The sequence below is a fragment of the Colossoma macropomum genome, unplaced genomic scaffold (assembly GCF_904425465.1).
Source record: "Colossoma macropomum unplaced genomic scaffold, Colossoma_macropomum, whole genome shotgun sequence".
Taxonomy (NCBI): domain Eukaryota; kingdom Metazoa; phylum Chordata; class Actinopteri; order Characiformes; family Serrasalmidae; genus Colossoma; species Colossoma macropomum.
In genome coordinates, this window is record NW_023494793.1 from 27578816 (window position 1) to 27596102 (window position 17287).

The following is a 17287-nucleotide window of genomic DNA, read 5'->3' on the forward strand; positions in this document are numbered from 1 at the left end:
TAATTAAAATGAAAAGCCTTTCTCGTGCACTTTAGCAGCGGACTGTCAAAAAAAACATGGTGCAATTTGATGTCGTTTGGCTGCTTCTGTCACTACGAGGGGAGGAGGGCTCTGTAGGAATAATATTTGTGGTTTTTAGTAGGACTATGAGATGACTTAATGATAATATCCCTTCTTTCTTCTCTTGGCTCGGTTACATTTTAATGGTTCCTAACTGACAGCCTTTTTTTTCCTTCGGTGCTCATTGAAGTGCAGTGTGTATACATGGACCGTCTGCTTACTCAAGGAGAGCACTCAGTTGTGGTGCATGTGATTGTTGAGCAAGACACCCTTGCGTGTTTAACATTGTAAATGGCTTGCACACACATGAACATACACACATGAGCTGGATGCAAAGTTATATGCTATATTCTGTTTGCTAGAAGAGGGTGAGTAGTAGTGCTTGATAATATTGACAAAAACTACTACCACAAAATTTCTAAATATATCACAATAATCACATGAAATTTAATCTTTTATTAATAATCAGCCCATACCTCCTGAGTATGATACTCTATGCTAGAATAGCTTGCTTCAGCCTGTTTTCTTTTCTTAAAATGATGGCAAACCTTACGGCGAAAAATGGCAAAAACATTAACCAGGCACAAACCACATTTCCAGAAAGGAAACTTAATATGACTTAATATTTTAAAATAATGACTTATCTCAAAATACTGACATAGTATTTTGAAATAGTGGCTTAATTTTTTAAGCATCAGCTTAATATCTCTGAGTAATAGTTCTCAAAATATTGACTCAATATCTCAAAATGAATAATTTTCTAAGATATTAACTTATTTTTTAAATATTGACTTAGTATGGTGAAATAGTGACATAAGTGATTTTTGAGAAAATAAGTCATTATTTAGTCATTATTACAAGATGAGCGTCTAAAAGTAGCCTGTCATGCTCATACTACTCTACTACCCCACAGGAAGAAATACACAGCTACCAATACCACATCACACAATGTGAGTATGTACTGTTTAAGGATAGATTTGTTACAGAATTGGATTTATTCTTTTTTTCGTCTGATATCCGTCAGAAGTGATATTCATCGATACAGATATATCATCTCTAGTTGCATGACTCCATACCGATATGAACAGTATATCACCCAGCACTACTTCGAATGTAATATATTAGTTTACAAAATATGTAGAGGCCGGTTCTGAGGGCAGATAGCAGGCATTTCTTATTCATTTTTTTTATTCCCAAAGGCATCTCCTGTCCTACTGATGGTCTTTTTTTTTGACAAGAACTGAAAACAAACATCCCTTTTTGCCTTATCTGTGGGAACTGTCCCATACTGGACAAAATGCTGTCATTATGCTTGATCTTCTTAGCATTTGCAGTCTTAGAATCTTGGGTACAGTGTGTGCAAGTAAAGGGCAGCGTGAGAGAGAGAAAAAGAGAGAGAGAGACAGAGGTTGAGTATGGAGTTGTGGACAGAAGCATGTCTATGAATGCACACACCCCTCTGCTGCACTGGAATTCAAGTGGGAGAGTGAGATGAGGAAAGATGGAGAGAGAGAGAGAGAGAGAGAGAGAGAAGAGAAGGCGAGAGGGGACATGAAAGACTGCAGAAAAGATAAAATATTAGCTATCACACACTGTAACAGCTCTCACTCTCCTCATCCCCTTGTCTTTCCTCCTTTCACTCTCCTTTCACAATCTTTCTCTGAATGCCACAACCACCCCCCGCCCCATCACTGCAGCTTTTGAACAAAGGAAGCACAAAGTGCCTGATTTTTTTCATGAGTGAAAGTTGTCTTCTTCTGTCTCTCTCTCTGCTTGCACTGAGCGACTAAAGTGGGAGTTCATTAATTCTGTATTATGAATGAATCCTCGCTATTCATACTCATGTGGACAACCTGCCGTTGGCATGTAAATCAAGTGTTTCTTTTCACAGTATTGGTGGTCGGTGTACCTTTGTTTTGCCAGGAAGAGGTGAATTTGAGTTTTATCTTAATCAGAGGGCTGACAGCTATGTCGCCAGGCTAAATTTGTGTGTGTGTGATTTGGTCTCTGCATTTGTTTACAGCAAAAGGGGGAGCACTGCTCTTAGATCCACTGATCCTGTTGGGTTTTATGGAAAATTATGGTCTTTTTCAGCTGTTTGCTGAAGCATTATCTCAGGTCAATAATGAGGTCAAGTGAGAAAGTGGAGAGAGGGAAGAGGTAGAGTGAGGCCTGGAGGCCTGTGGTGCTGATGGCTCTGAATGCCTGAATGCCCATGAGAGAGGCTCTGCCAGCCGGCCACTGTTTGACCAGTCTCGTCTGGAGGCCGTGCCCAACCATGCGGAGGTCATGTGAACGCAACCCCCTCCCACTCTTCCATCTCTCTGACATCTCAACTCACACATATTAACTCACCAACCCCCCAAACCTTGAATATTTTACTCAGATGAAATTAGCATACAGCACTAAAAAAATGTGGGTCCAGTGGCTGCGGGAAAAGGTGGAGGGAACAATTTGAGGATATCTCACTCATGGAATTGCAAGAAACTGGTAACATTTCAGAAAACCCCCCTCACCTCACACCAGTGAGCAAAATTGTCAAGTAAATTTTTTGCAGAAATGTAGCTAACTGACCTTTGGTGCTCATATTCAGATTTCCTTGAAGTAACTACAAAAATCATTATATATCAATTTTGAGATGTGGCTGCGATTCAGGCACAACAGTCTTTGTAATGAACGTTAGCCAAGAAATTGCCAAAGAAACTTCTCTGTGTTTTTGCGTTCAAGTACTGCTACCAACTTTGATGCTAAAGTTGGAAGATCTCTTTAACCCCTTTAAATCCCAAGATTATTACATACTAAGGCATATTATTCAGTAACTACATGGACTTCAGTGCAAACTGGCCACGCTATTCTTAGGTTATAGAAGTGTGTAATAAAACTTTGGGCCCACCAGTGGGCCCTGGCCAATTCCAGTTTAGGTTTTTCTGCTAAGTTTCTTTTGATTAATTCATTGTGCTGACCTCATTTGACCACCTTTCTCGTTTCCTTGTTTGTTGATGTGCCTGATATTGCCCTGTAGCCATAAGCCCGATGATAACAGGCTCACCTGTGCTTTCATGCAAGGCCACGTTCAAAAGAGCTAGAACTGAAGTGCCCAAACATCTAATTTCTCATCCCATTGTGGTGCCTGTCGCCTCAACCCGCGGCCCACAGAAAAGAGCCAAATCCTTAGTTTGTTTAGCAGATCATGTGTCAGATGCTAAAGCACTGGTTTCTAAGATGGCTGACCTCAAGTTGCACTCGGAAGGCTGACGCTATCGCTGACTATGACCCTTTAGAAAAACTTGTTTACAGAAGAATAATTGAAACTCTTATGCCTGCATATCTGCACTTAAATCATCCCTCAGGTGGTTCTTGAGAAAGCTTTAGAGCTGTTAATCAGAGAAAGTGACGAGGGCAGTGGAACTCAGTAGAACTGAACAGAGTGTTGGAAGTCGTCTTGTTCCTACTTCTTAAAGAAATTCTGCACTTTATGACTCAATCAGAAGACAGCAATGGTCCAATGGTGTGACATTTACCACTAAAATAAATTATTGCTTTCTGGACAAAACCTTGTGTGTCTGTTTTTGAAAATAACTAGCTTGTGTGAAAATTTCATGAAGGATGGACCGATAAAAATGACCCAGAATTACTTAGAATAAAACACTTTTGCGTTATCATTTTTCCCTTCTTTGGTAAAGTAGTATTGGAGATAGAAGGTTTTGTCCTGACAGTGTAGAAATGTTTCTTTGCTTCTTGTACTCAGGGTTGCATTATGTGGAGGTTCTTTAATCATTAAAGATGTTCTTCTTTCTCACACATCTTATTTACAGTAGTCAATCTTTTAAGAACCAACCACTGAAATATACTTTAGGGAACCAATGGTCATTCTTTAATGGCATTGCTTCGAAGAACATTTTATATTATTAAGAATATGTATGAAGCTGTTATCACTATTTTTATGCATATTGCTATACAGATGTCACCTCTGCAACCTCCCAGTGCCCATCTGGACACAAATAAACACCGTCAAATTTAACTCAGCACCATTAGGGTTAAGTCAAAACTAGGAAATTTGCTGTATTCAAATGTATCGAGGTTGGCAGCTTACAACTGCAAGTATAAGCAAATTTTTTTACGCTTTTTGCTTATGTTTGGTGTGTGCTGTGTGTTGGATTGTGTCGAGTTTTTAAGACCGCATACATACTCTTAATGTGAAGAAATAAAATCTCTTTTGAATCTGATACTGGTGTGGGGTCCAGATGTGTATGTGTGTATGTGTGTATGTTTGTGTGTGTGTGTTGTAACATGCCTCCATCTGTGGCACACATGGGATACATTCTGTAGTAGTTGGAATAATTCAGGGGTCACTCGCAGACTTGCTCCCTGATACTTTGCAGCTTCTCTGCTATAAATGGGGCAGACTGCACACCCACACAGGCACACACAAATGCACACACTCAGGCTGGCATATAATACTGTGCAAAAGTCAGAGAACACCCTTCATTTATTTCATTTCTAGTGAAAGCACTCATTAAGTAAAATAGATACATCCAGATTACATATTAGATATAAAAAGTATATAGACAAAAAAAAGAATAGAAAAGAACATTTACAGTTGAAATAAAGATGCCAGTCCCGTTGGTGGACTGGCACCCCACACTGCAAAATTACTGAATATGTTTGAGAATCCTTGGATCATGAGAGAAAAAAAAAATTACCAGCTTCTAAGACTGAACTTGAGGTGAACTGGAGGTGTGAAACAATATCCCTGCAGATTTCTGTGAAAAACTGAAAGCACGTCTCCCAAAAGAATGGAAGTTAAGTAATAAATTGGTATTATATTTAGTTGTTTAGGCTTTTTTGGGGTATTATCTTCTATTAAATGCATGTTTTCTGCTGCTTTCCTGATGCTGAAAAATGAATAATTTGTAATGGCTATTTTGACTGGAAATGAAATAAATGAAAGGTGGTCTCTGACGTTTGCACAGTACTGAATATACCCAGATATTAGACATTAGAATGTAAAGTGCAAAAAATAAAAGCTAATCAAACCGTTACAACACTCTTAGTTACACTACAGAAAATGTTGCAGATTAATCTTTATTGATTTATGTGTCTAAAAGCCTTAAAAAAGACCCTATTCCATAAGTTCACTGTACTGTTTTGTTCCATTTTGATTAATTCACAATTTTCACTCACTATATAATACGCTTGATGTGTTGTGAGGACCAGCCTTTCATGAAAGGATGAAAAAAAAGTCACTAAACAAAAGACTTTGTAAAGGAGCCCCTGTTCCGGATGAGGATAAAAAAAATGGAAATGCATAAAAACAAAGGAGGTGTGGAAGGAATTAGTAAATAAGACCTTTGGGAGGGCTAAAGCCTGAGTCCCGCTAAGCTTTTGCAAATTGCAGCCTGATTCAGACAAGTTAATAAAACAAGGATTCACCCCCCTCCACTGGTCGACCAGCGTTTCAGGCTTTGAGGGTTTAATCTTCATTATGGAGTATTACCCCACTGTGAGGTTTCTGGTCCAGCCTGGCACCACTGAGCCGGTACACACACATACACACACTCATGCACGCACACATCGACCTCACCCGCTCAAATGAACTGTTAAATAACTCCACCTAATCCTGAGGTCCTGAAACAATAGGTGCTTGGAACATCCATTTTTCTTCCATCAATCAAGCTCTCAGGCTTTAGAGATTTATCATTAATTATGCACGCAGGGGATGGTGGGCAGCTCAGGACAATCTCTAAAGAATCTTGCAAAGAAAGCAAGAGATGGAGAGAGGGAGAGAGAGGGAGAGAGAGAGAGCTTTAGAAGGAAGGAAAGCGAAAGAGACCCTCTGTCACTAACAGTGCCACTAACACTCAATGAATTGCGAGTCATTCTTCTCCCAACCAGTGGTTTTCAAGAAATCCAGCCATTATGAGAACAGTTTGCTTGGGTGAAGAGCTCATGTTTATCCAATTAATCCCATTAAAGCCTATGTAACATGCCCCTGAGGACAGAAGCATTTACTTATGCTAATGATCTGTTGCTCTTCGTTTGTTAATCAGGACATAAGGATCAGGATCGGTTACAGATTAACGCATGACCTTACGACTCTCAGGGTGAGCCCGGGCCTTTGCTACAGCTTCAGTCTCTGTCCTCAGATTGTGCACAGTATCATGGAAGCGACGGCCTCATTTAGTATGCTAATGCATATACGATGGGCCAAAGAGGACGATCTGAATATCTGCCAGTCATTAGGATAATTAAAGAGGAAAGGCAATTGAGTAAACAGGGTCGTTAGCCTGTCACCCCTAATTAAGCCATTAAGGAGACGCGGGGCACAGGGTGGTGTGTTAATTAACGGCCGCTGGTGGGGAAGAGCATTCGACGCAAGAATTATCTGATTGAGAAACAATGATTAAGCAAAGCAGGGGGGCCACAGGGAGAGGCAAAGAGGAGCCCTCGCTTCTGTCCAACACAGCACCAATTACTGCCTTTGACTCATCTGTAATGATTCTGCAAAATAGAAGCGCTAATAATGCTAAAGCGCTTAAGAATGAAAGAAAAGATCTTCTGATGCAGCATACTGTTAGCATATTAGGCCTATTAACCATTTATTAAATAAACATTTTACTTTATCATTTTTACCCCTGTTTTTGTTTGCTGTCAGCCACTTCTAATTCTTGTGGACTTGTGTGCTTGTGAGGTGCTGTCATCTTATACCAGCCTCTGCATTGTATCACCTCCTAGAAGAGAAGCTTTTTCAGGAAGCTGGAATAATATAGGGAAGGTGCATGGTCCTACTTAAGCAGGACATTATCATATAAAATGTGTTATCAGGATATGATGCAGAACATTAGGCAGGGAATCATGAGCAATGGTTCACAATACAGAAAAACGCAATGGCCAAAAGCACTGCCATTTATTTTGATTGAAATGCTCCAGTAATCTTTACCCAAAAAGATGTTTCCTCTGCAGACATCAGCGCATATATAGTTATGATTTAATGGCATTTGCATTTTGGCATATATTATTGTTCTGAGCATTTACAAGGTATAACTTACACTATAACATGTATGTTTTTCCATGAATTCACACAAGGTCCTTGCGATGCTGTACCTCTTTTCTTAGTTGTGGTTTGCTCTTATTTGCTCACACCTACAAAGAAGTGTTTGTACGTTCTGCAAGTAGCCAGACATTGGAAAAAAAGCTTTAATTAAAATGGCCTGCAGCTTGAAATATGATTAGTCGGTAAATTTTCATCCTCAATCACAATAATGCTTCATTGGAGTTATCAGGCTCAAACAGGGACTTTACCCCTGGTTCCCTACTTTTTTGGGGTCATTATTGTGGATTTGATTTAAGATTTTGCCTATAAAGGCAATACTTTGACAAACATGACTTCTTAGCAGGAGATTTGCGTCAAGTATTTCTGAACCAGCACATAAATGAATTAGCAATAAAATGGACTTAGGCCCTAATAGCAGGGGTGCCCATTATTGCAGTTCTAATCACTAAAGAGATGCCATTCAATTGCTTCAAGAAGGCGTTTTTTTTTCCACTGGCCACCGGATTTCATAAAGTAACACGTTTCTAATGGAAGGTGCTCTGCTTGAGCTGAAGACCCCAGAAGCTTTTTTTCTACTTTCTTTTTTTTTCTGTGGGTCTGAGTTTTGATTACCGCTGGCAACAGGCTCTTAGCTCGGGTTGGAGGCCATGGCCGAGTTGAAAGGGTCCCAGCGTGCGCGCCGAAGCACTGGAAATTATGGCAAGGGGAAGGAGGGGGGGGAGTGCTTCTCTGCATTTAGTGCATTTAATCAGTCGCCCATTTTTTCCTCGCTTTTTTTTTTTTTTGATAGTCAAACAATAGTTAATTACAGTTGCACCTGCCCACGGGTGTCGGGGTGGATCGTTGTTAATGAGGGATGTGGAGCGCCTGCATCTTTTCCTGGAATATATAAAACTCCAGGGGATGCGCCGCATGGCCTCGGCCGCTCTCCACTTACATGCGGCCGTGATTGACAGTGAAGGACAGGGGCAGAAAAAGAAACGAGCTCTGACTTTGATTCCTTCTCTTGTGTTTGGAGAAATTATACATCTCAGCCCTCAACTTCACCGAGAGAGAGATAGAGAAAGAGAGCAAAAGAGGGAGAGAGAGCAAAGCAGAGAAGGGTGAGAGACAGATAGAGAAAGCAAGAAGAAAGGTGTGAGAGAAAAAGAGTGAGCAGTGGAGAGGAAGCAAGAAGAAGGGTCAGAGACAGAGAGCAAAGGGTGAGAAAGAGCAAGAAGAAGGGTCAGAGAGAGAGAGAGCAAAGGAGAGAACAGGGAAGAACAAGGGTAAGAGAAAAAGAAAAAGAAAGACAGATCTAGGGATGAAAAGGAGGAAAGAGAGAAAAACTGTGAAAGACAGGATGATGAGAGAGTAAAAGATAGAAGAAGAAAGACCTAAAAGAAAGAGACTGAGCGAGCGAAAAAAGAAACAGTGAGAGATGGATAGAGGGGGAAAAAAGAAGAAGGAAGACGGAGGGTGATTGAGAGAAAGAAAGGAAGAGAGGGTGAGGAAGAGAGTGAAAGAAAAGACTGAAATGAGAGAGGAGAAAGAGAGAGATGGAGAGAGGAGAGAAAGGAGAGCAAAAGAGAGAGCAAAGGAGAGAAAGCAACATGCTTTTTCTCTCACTTACTACCTGCAAGTGAGTTATGGGCAGTGTTGAATGATATCAGGTGTATGATTACTTAGGTTTAACCAAGTTTTGATAAGGCCAACATTTTTTGTTGGAATAAAACAAAAAGTGTCTCAGTCAGCAACCGTTTGTGGAAACGAGTAGGTTTCTTTGCTAGTAGGGTGTTGTTAGCCTTAAAAAATGACTCCCTCTCCCTCGCGCACACCCCCCTCCCCTTCTTTCTCTCCCTCTGGCAGTTGCTCTTTGCCTTAAGGCGAGAGAGGGAGAGAGAGAGAGAGTGAGAGAGAGATAATGAGATGAAGAGAATAGGGCTATTAAAGGACAATTTGATAGTGCACACACCATGTCGGCTGTTCCACAACAAGATGTGCTTGGTGGAGCACGCTCTGCTGGACACCAGATCAAAGCGTATTAAAGATGACCTCCGTGTCAAGAGCGCTGATCAAAAAGCAGGTGCAAACAGGCACACATACACACACATACACACACACAATCACACACGTACAGGCACGCACATACCCCAAAAAAACTTGCAAGCATAAGCTGCAATTACAAACAGATTACAAACAGGCCTTTTCCTCAAACTAAATCTGTGCTGAATAATCAATAAGTTTTTATTATTGGGCTGTCCTGATCACCCGGTTAAACTCTGTTACTCAGTTAAAAATATAATTAAAATGTACCTTCTCAGTGATTTATTAGTTGGCAGTTTGCATGATGATAATGCAAATTTTAATTCTCTTATAGTAAAACTGTGAAACAGAGCCTGATGAACACCGTTTATACACATACTTTGCCATGTAATATTTTCACATTTTTTAATGAAATCCAATAAAGGAATCCAGAAAAGTATTTTGGAGGCTTTGTTATAGGCAAGTCCATTTTTATTGTTCAAAAGAAATGAAGAAAATCAAATGGAAAAAAGAACTGTTAGATTGCTAATAGAATTTAAATAATATTATAGTGACACACTGAAATGAAAAGTTTGGCTGAAACCAAAATTCAGGGCACACCAAAACCAAAAATATAAAAATGAATTAAAACAGTTTACATAAAATAATTAGGCTATAGCAGGTGCCATGAAATCCAGTGTCAAAGACAATAGAGAATGGTTCACCCAAGGTAATGCATGCCACTGTTTTAAATTATTCTTTGTAATTTTTTGCTGTTGTTTGTGGATTTTTTCATTTTAAAAACTTACAATTTACGACTTACAAAATATACAAACTTACAACTGGTTACAAATGGTGTTAGCGGGTAGCGGGGACTTTCTGCCTTTGTTGTTTTGCTGTATTCAATTTCAAGCAGGATGTCATGTTTTCAAGTGGTATTAAACCTGTTGTCAAGTTCTTTTGTATTGTACTCTCTCTTGATACTTGACATGAACAGTGACTACAAATCTCTTGTCTAATGACAACATGAAATAGTTTCACAATGCCAACATTTTTGACTTGCTATTGCTCAAACATCTGAGCTGACTGGCACAGGAAAGGAGAGGAATCAAGCAGCATATTTAATCACTTTCTTCTTTTTATTATCATTAAAATTTTTTGTAAAGTCTTGTAGGCCTGTTTAGTCCTGCTATTTTCTGTCAAAATGTCCTGCCATTTTTCTCTCTTTGGGCAAAAGGAGACGAAAGTACCATTTTTGTCCATTTTCCATTATTGGCTGATAATTTTCCACTGGCTGTTATTTCAGTACATCCCTAATAACTGATACTGTCAGTGTTCTGTTACAGCTGTACATATTCTGAGGTTGTAGTTTGTCTATGGAGAATCTTACTAGAACAAGTTGCTGGAGCATAACATAACTGATCAGTACAGCTGCTTTTAGGCCTCATAGGCCTCAACTTGTCATTTGCGTCTATGCATGAAGGTGTATTTATGTTTCTTTTTTCTAACTGCACAATTTCTTTGTATATGTGTGTACGTGTGTGTGAGAGAGATCATCCGATCATCCCCCCCATGTCAGCACACTCTGACCCCTTTCATTCTTTCGTGTTTCATTTGTTTGACCCTCAGCCCCTCTTGCGCCAAACCACTGTGCTGAGCTATAATCTATTTTTCACTCTTCTATTGGTAACCATATTTGCCATAGCCAATCAGTTTGATTGATCATCAGGGAGGCCACAGGCTGGGCAATCAGCCGGGCTGTCCAGACCGCCACGATTTCCCCACAGATGCATGGGGCCTGACAGCACCATAAACTGGCCATTCATCAAAGTGTCCCCCTCCTGGACAACGGCCCTGCCCCGGGGCCGCCTCAGATCTGCCACTGCTCCTCAAACCTGGTTGTTCGCTTCCGTGTGCTTACGTGTCATATAGTACTCTTCGAAAGTCTTAGGCCACCTGAGAAAATTGTATTTATATTTCATTTACTCAGAAAAACAATAACTAAACAGTAACTTTAGAATGAATTTCAACCTGTTGAGCTCTTTACCTCTTCGATTTCAATTCTTCTCTCTCATAACTGCATACCTTGCATATTAGTTTCCTTCACTTAGTAAGGCTTAAGATTAATAGCCTGAAGTTTAAAAGATTGTGATTTTATATCAGGGTGTCAGCTTAACAATTTCCAAACCTCGCCCAGTATTCGCAGTTATCATCCAATACCTGGTTCAGATAATCAGTCCTTCATTAAATTAAATCAGGTGCTGATGAAATTGAACAAATCCATGTAATGGCTGCACTGAAGAAAAGAGGAACTAAACATGTTCTTCTATCAGCTCACAAAAAATGAGTACTTTTTTTTTGAAAACAAGAAGTTTCTGTTGCCCTTCTGTTTAGTTGTTAATCTTAAAAGCCCTATATATTACTATTTTCTTGCATTCTATTTTTCCACTTATTACGTTTGTGCAGGTTCATGTACCAAAACAGACATAATTCATTTTCACATAACCATTTCCAAACCTCTCTTTATCCCTTACAATTAAACCTGCTATTTTTGTATGACATGCCTAAAACAAAAAAGGCCAAGCTGAAACATTCCTTATAACTTCAGTGTGAATGGATGGAGCTAAACTTCTGTAGGCAGAATAGGAAGAAGTCTTAGGCCTCTGTAAATGTGACATCACAAAAACAAGGAATTCAAAATGTTTTGCAAGAAAAGTTTACATACCACATCTTTAATTTAAAAAAGTGAATTGTGAAAATTGAATATTCCATGATATGGGCCTGCTAAGACTTACTGTTGTGTAACTACTACGAAACTAATAGGAAGTTATATAGTTATGAGAGTAATTAACTGAAGCTTGGATCACATCCAGGCTCTTAGAGTAAAGAGGCTAATGTTTATTTGTATTTATTTGAATGTTGTGCAGTGTTTAATGTGCTCTGCCCAGACAAATAGTTTCAGAGTGTTTTCATGGCTGAGCTAAAATTTCAGCACTATACTGTAGATCAGTTCATTTGGTGTATCTGTAGCTGGCCTGGCTCTTACTACTGCTATTTTGCCAGCACTCTCGCTCTGCCCCGTTCAAGCACTGCTGCTGCTGCTTAACAAAACGGATCAGCCCCTAAAGCAATATTGACTGAATAGAGACAGAAGATGAATGATGGCTCTAATGTGATATCCACACACGCAGAGGTCGCGATAATAAAGCATTTATCAGACCTCTATTACTTACACACACACACACACACAGTTAAATACAGAGCTCAGGGGAAGGGCAGCAGACGGTTCACAAAGCTGTTGAGAAAGTATGGCTAGAAAATAGGTCCTAAAGTGTGCATAAAAGCCTCCAGTGAGAAAGAAACTGAGAAAATCTTCTGCGTGCAAAGGGGGTGAGAAAGAAATAGATAGAGGGTAAAGGAAAGAGTAATAGAAGAGGTATTAGAGTGAATAGGGGGAAGAAAGTCAAAAAGAAAAAATACAGAGGAGAGAGAGGGAAGAGAGAGAGAGAGAGAAAGAGAGAGAGAGAGAGAAGAATGGCAATTGAGCATAGAGTGTCAGCATGAAAGAAAAGGAAAGCGCGAGCACTCTTGCTTTTCCGAGAGCGTCCAGAGAGTTAAAGAATGCCAGCGCTCACCAGGCTCCTCTGTGTTTTATGGCACACGGGTCAATAGCAATAATAAAAGAGATATTCATGGACATAGAGTTCTCCCTCTCGCTCTCTCTTCTCTCTCTCTTTCTCTCTCCCTCTCTCTGTGGCATATCATCCAGTTATTTAGAAGACGTCTCGTCCCGGGCGCTCGGGGAGCCCATGAATCTGCCAGTGCCTGTACACTTAGGGGCCCATAGTCAAGACAAAAGAGCCTCTTGCTGACCTGGTCAGTAAACCCCGTCAAACGCAGCCATTCCTCTTCAGGCCAGGACTAATGAGCTCCTCAGCTCATGCCAGTTAACAGCCCCATTCAGCAGCACTGCCTAATGCTAATGGTTAGCATGCTAGGAAACAAAACGGTACTCTTTAAAACACCTTAAACCACACATTGGTTTATCACTCTCATAACTATATAAGCCTTTTTATAAGAGTTGTTTAAAAAGTCATAGACAATACTCACCAACCCAGCAAAAGCTAATGGTTATCATGCTAGCAAACAAAGGAAAAAGCTCATTGTTAAAAGTTATTTGTAGTGTTCCTTATATTCTTAAACTTTTTTTATCATGTGTGAATTAACTGCACATTGTAATTAATGTTTATACAAGCGAAAAAAGCAAGCATAGCAAGGATCAAAACCAAACAGACTAACATTAGCAAAAAGTCAGGGTGTCTGAGTGTGCCTGCAGATAATACTAAAACATGGGCGTAGGTCAACGCTGTCTAGGCATGATACACTGAAGACAGCCTTGTCCTCCATTTCCGAGTTCAGTAACAGAGGGCGCTTTATGTGCACATTCAGGATATGGGGGTTATCCTGGATGACCTGCCTATTGAGTCCTGCTAGTCTGACTCCACTGAAGTGCTAGACACACAGATTATGGACTGTGGTAGAGAAGGTTTTGCTAACAGTAGACATGCCTTTCACTTGCTTATTTTTTGTTCTATATCTATATTCTATATCGTTTTTCATTGGTTTCAAGAATAATTACAGTGCTGTGCAAAAGTCAGAGACCACCCTTGATTTATTTATTTTCCATTCGAAACAAGTTTTTTTTTTCACAGAATATTTCTGATGAAAATTATATATAATATATATATATATATATATATATATATATATATATATATATGAAAGGATGTCTAGATTTCAAGAAAAGGAAATAAACAAGAAGAAGAAAATATGCTACTCCAACAAAGAAGCTACTGGTGAACAATGGACTGGCCACCCCTCCACATCATTGAATGTGTTTGGGATTACTCAGATTGTGAAAAGCAGAAAATGCAACCAACTTCTAAGACTGAACTTTGGAGATGTGGAAAAATATCCCTGCAGATTTCTTTGAACAACTGAACACAAGTATCCTAAAAAGAATAGAAGTTGTAACAAAGGTAAATGGTGGACACACTAAATACTAAAAAAATATTGCAATACTAAAAATATTTAGTTTCTGAGGCTTCTGTATAATTTTCTGTTAAATTTGTTCTCTGCTTTCGTTCCTGACACTGAAAAACGAATAACTTTGGCTGTTGCGACTAGAAACTGAAAAATGAAATATAAAATGAAGAGTGGTTTCCGACTTTGCAGAGTACAGTTCCATTAAAAAGCATGATGCGGACTGTATGTGAGTATATCCTCTATCCTCTGTGGTCTTAATGTCTTTATGTCTGCAGCAGTCAGTGAGTGGTGCGTGGCACGTCTGTCTTTGCATGAAGATGTGTGTGTAAACATGTTCTTCATTCCGGGGTCATAAAACATGGTACACTGTCAAAGCATCCTGCTGCATTGAGGAGAGGAGTGTTTTGATGTGAAGATTCCAAGAAGCTCACATACACATCACATACACACACACACACACACACAACACACACACTCATTTTCAACAGAAAGGGGTACTACAATATGTATTGTAGAGTCAGCACAGAAGAAGAACCAGAGAATGCCATTCTTCTGCTGATGGAAGATGCTCTTTTATTGAACAAAGCAGAAAAGGCCACTGACTCACAGCAAAGATAGCAGGGAAGGTCACCTTTAGCCAGACAACACCTACTGATGGTGAACACTGAACTCATACTAATTAACCCACAGCAGAACACATTAAAACACAACATGTAAACACATCTTAAACTAAGAAACAACAACATTAACAACAACAAATGTCCTTTTTAACGGAGGGGGAACGTACAGGTGCAGCTTTGAATGCCATGCCCCTCAAACTCCTCTTGAAATGGAGATGCCACAGTGTTAATGTCACAAATTGACACTTTTATATGCTTATCTTGCATAAAAAATGTAAGCAAAGCATTTAAACACCCTGTAAAGAACATCATTGGCCTTTATATTACTTATATATGCTCTGATATGTACTATATGCAATTGATGCATGCACACATAAACACATTCATGTCACGTTCTGCACTCCCAGGGCTTGTTTTGCGGTCAGAGTGCCCGGCCTGTCCACATGAGCCGAGGGGTCTTTCCCAGCACTCTGAGCCATTCGGCCCATTCTCTCTCCACTTCCTGCGGTCTCACCGGGAGGAAAGGTCTGTTTGTGTTGCCACGGAGACGTGCTGAAAAGAGCTGGGCCCTCCGTCTCCTTCTCTGCTCCTCTCCCTTTCGGAAAACAAAACCAAACAAAATAAAGGAAAAAAAGTTCTCCATACTCGTAGGAGAGAGAGAGTAAGAGAGGAAAACAGAAAGAACTCCGAAGTGGCCACATCTCAAACAATTGCAGGAGGCTACAATTAGTTTGTGTATTGTGATAAGGAGCAGCGAGGTGGCTCAGAGAGGCAAGGGAGCAGGGGGAGGCCAGACTTGGCTTTAGATCTAGTGCATTTGGACAGTTCTCGTATATTGTGAATTTTGGAGTTTACCACAAGGAAGTTGCATTTGAACGGCAGACAAAGTCATAAATACAAGCACTAACTTGAGCAAGTTCTATGTTACTTGAGTTTATGGCTTACTTGGCTTATGATGTATGATTATTAGCCAGTCTGTTATCTGATACCACGTGAGCGCAGCAGACTGTTGCTAGAAAGTTTTTGCTGTCAAATGCTTTATATTTGAAAATGCTCTTAAAAATGATTCAGCGGTTGTTCTTTACTAAAGAAAATAATTATGTGTAGAACCATGAACACTCAAAGAGCCATTTAAATGTTTGAATGGCTTCTTGCCTGGTTAAATGGTTCTTCACTATGAAACCTGTTGTATATAGTTCATTACAGTACCTTTTAAAAATAGCAACTAAAAGGATTCTACTATTGTTACAAGTCAAAGGATCTTTTTTTGGTACTAAATAGCAGCGTTTCTCTAACCTGTCCTCAAGGTCCCCCAGACGGTCCACATTTTTGCTCTAACCCAACTTGCAACAAATGTAGATCGTCTAGGGGACCCTGATGACTGATGTGAGAACCACTGCTATACAAAACCCTTTTTGCTAACATAGCTATCATAAGCTATGTTAGTTTCATCTCAGCATTGTTTCATTGTATGTAATGCGCAATCAGCAGTTGTAGATGTAAGCAGATGTCTATGGCGTAATCAGTGAATACTAGAAGTAAGTTGTATCTAGAAAAATAAAGAATCATCGACCGCTCAAAACTTTTCCTTCACTACAATAAAAGGATAAAGTTTAGTAATAAATCAAAATTTACACATAATTATGACTCTAAGGGGTGTTAATGTGTAAGGGGTGTTCATGTGCAGTTTTCAGGTTGGGAAGAATTCATGAAAATTGCTACGCAAGCTGGTTCCTTGGTCTACCGTAACGAATGTACATATATTCTTGAATTTTATTTATCAGTCGTACATTTAATAGATCAGTTGAACCCTGGATAGCAGACAACTGGTAGTTGTGATTTGATACGTGACAATTTTCTGACTTTCTGAATTGACGAGGATCATCCAAAACTCATTTGCATCGAGTAACAACAACAGCGTAAACAGACAGCAGAACGGAGGGCAGATGAAGCCTCGGGCTCAGGGGCCCCAGCACTCAGCCTTCACTGCCTGGCCTCGGCTTTTACCATTTACCGGGGGGGGCTGCAGAGGCGACAAGTCAATGTGCAGTCTATTTACACACAGCTGATGGTGTCAGTTCCCTCGTCGATGGCGCGAAGTTCTTTTTTGTGTTCTATATAATGCCTTTTGAACGCTTTGTTTCTCTCCGGTGACTTGGCCGAGCGCGATTGCTGACACCGTAGATAAATGCTTCTCTGACCCCAGAATCCTCCACTGGGTTTATTTGTGAATTTCATTGAGTTCAGGGACTTAACGTTTTGATTTTTTTTTTTTTTTTGAGTCTACAGTGTGTGCGTGTATGTGTGTTTATGTGTGGTCCTCTCACTAGGAGCTGCGCTGCTCCAGAGATCCTGCTGTGTACAGGCGCCCTCTATTGCCTGCTTGTGTTGTGAGGGGGGTGCGGTTGTGTGTCACAGGGCACACACACACGCATACACGTCTAAAACAGACACTATACTAAAGCAATGTCCCATAAAAGCCAAATGAGCCATTCTGCAGTTG

General features: G+C 40.0%; 1 protein-coding gene across 4 annotated transcripts in view; it reads left to right on the forward strand.

Moving 5' to 3' along the window:
* prdm16 (PR domain containing 16) overlaps positions 1-17287 on the forward strand; it is a 235465-nt gene that overhangs the window by 124654 nt on the left and 93524 nt on the right. The window lies entirely within an intron of this gene.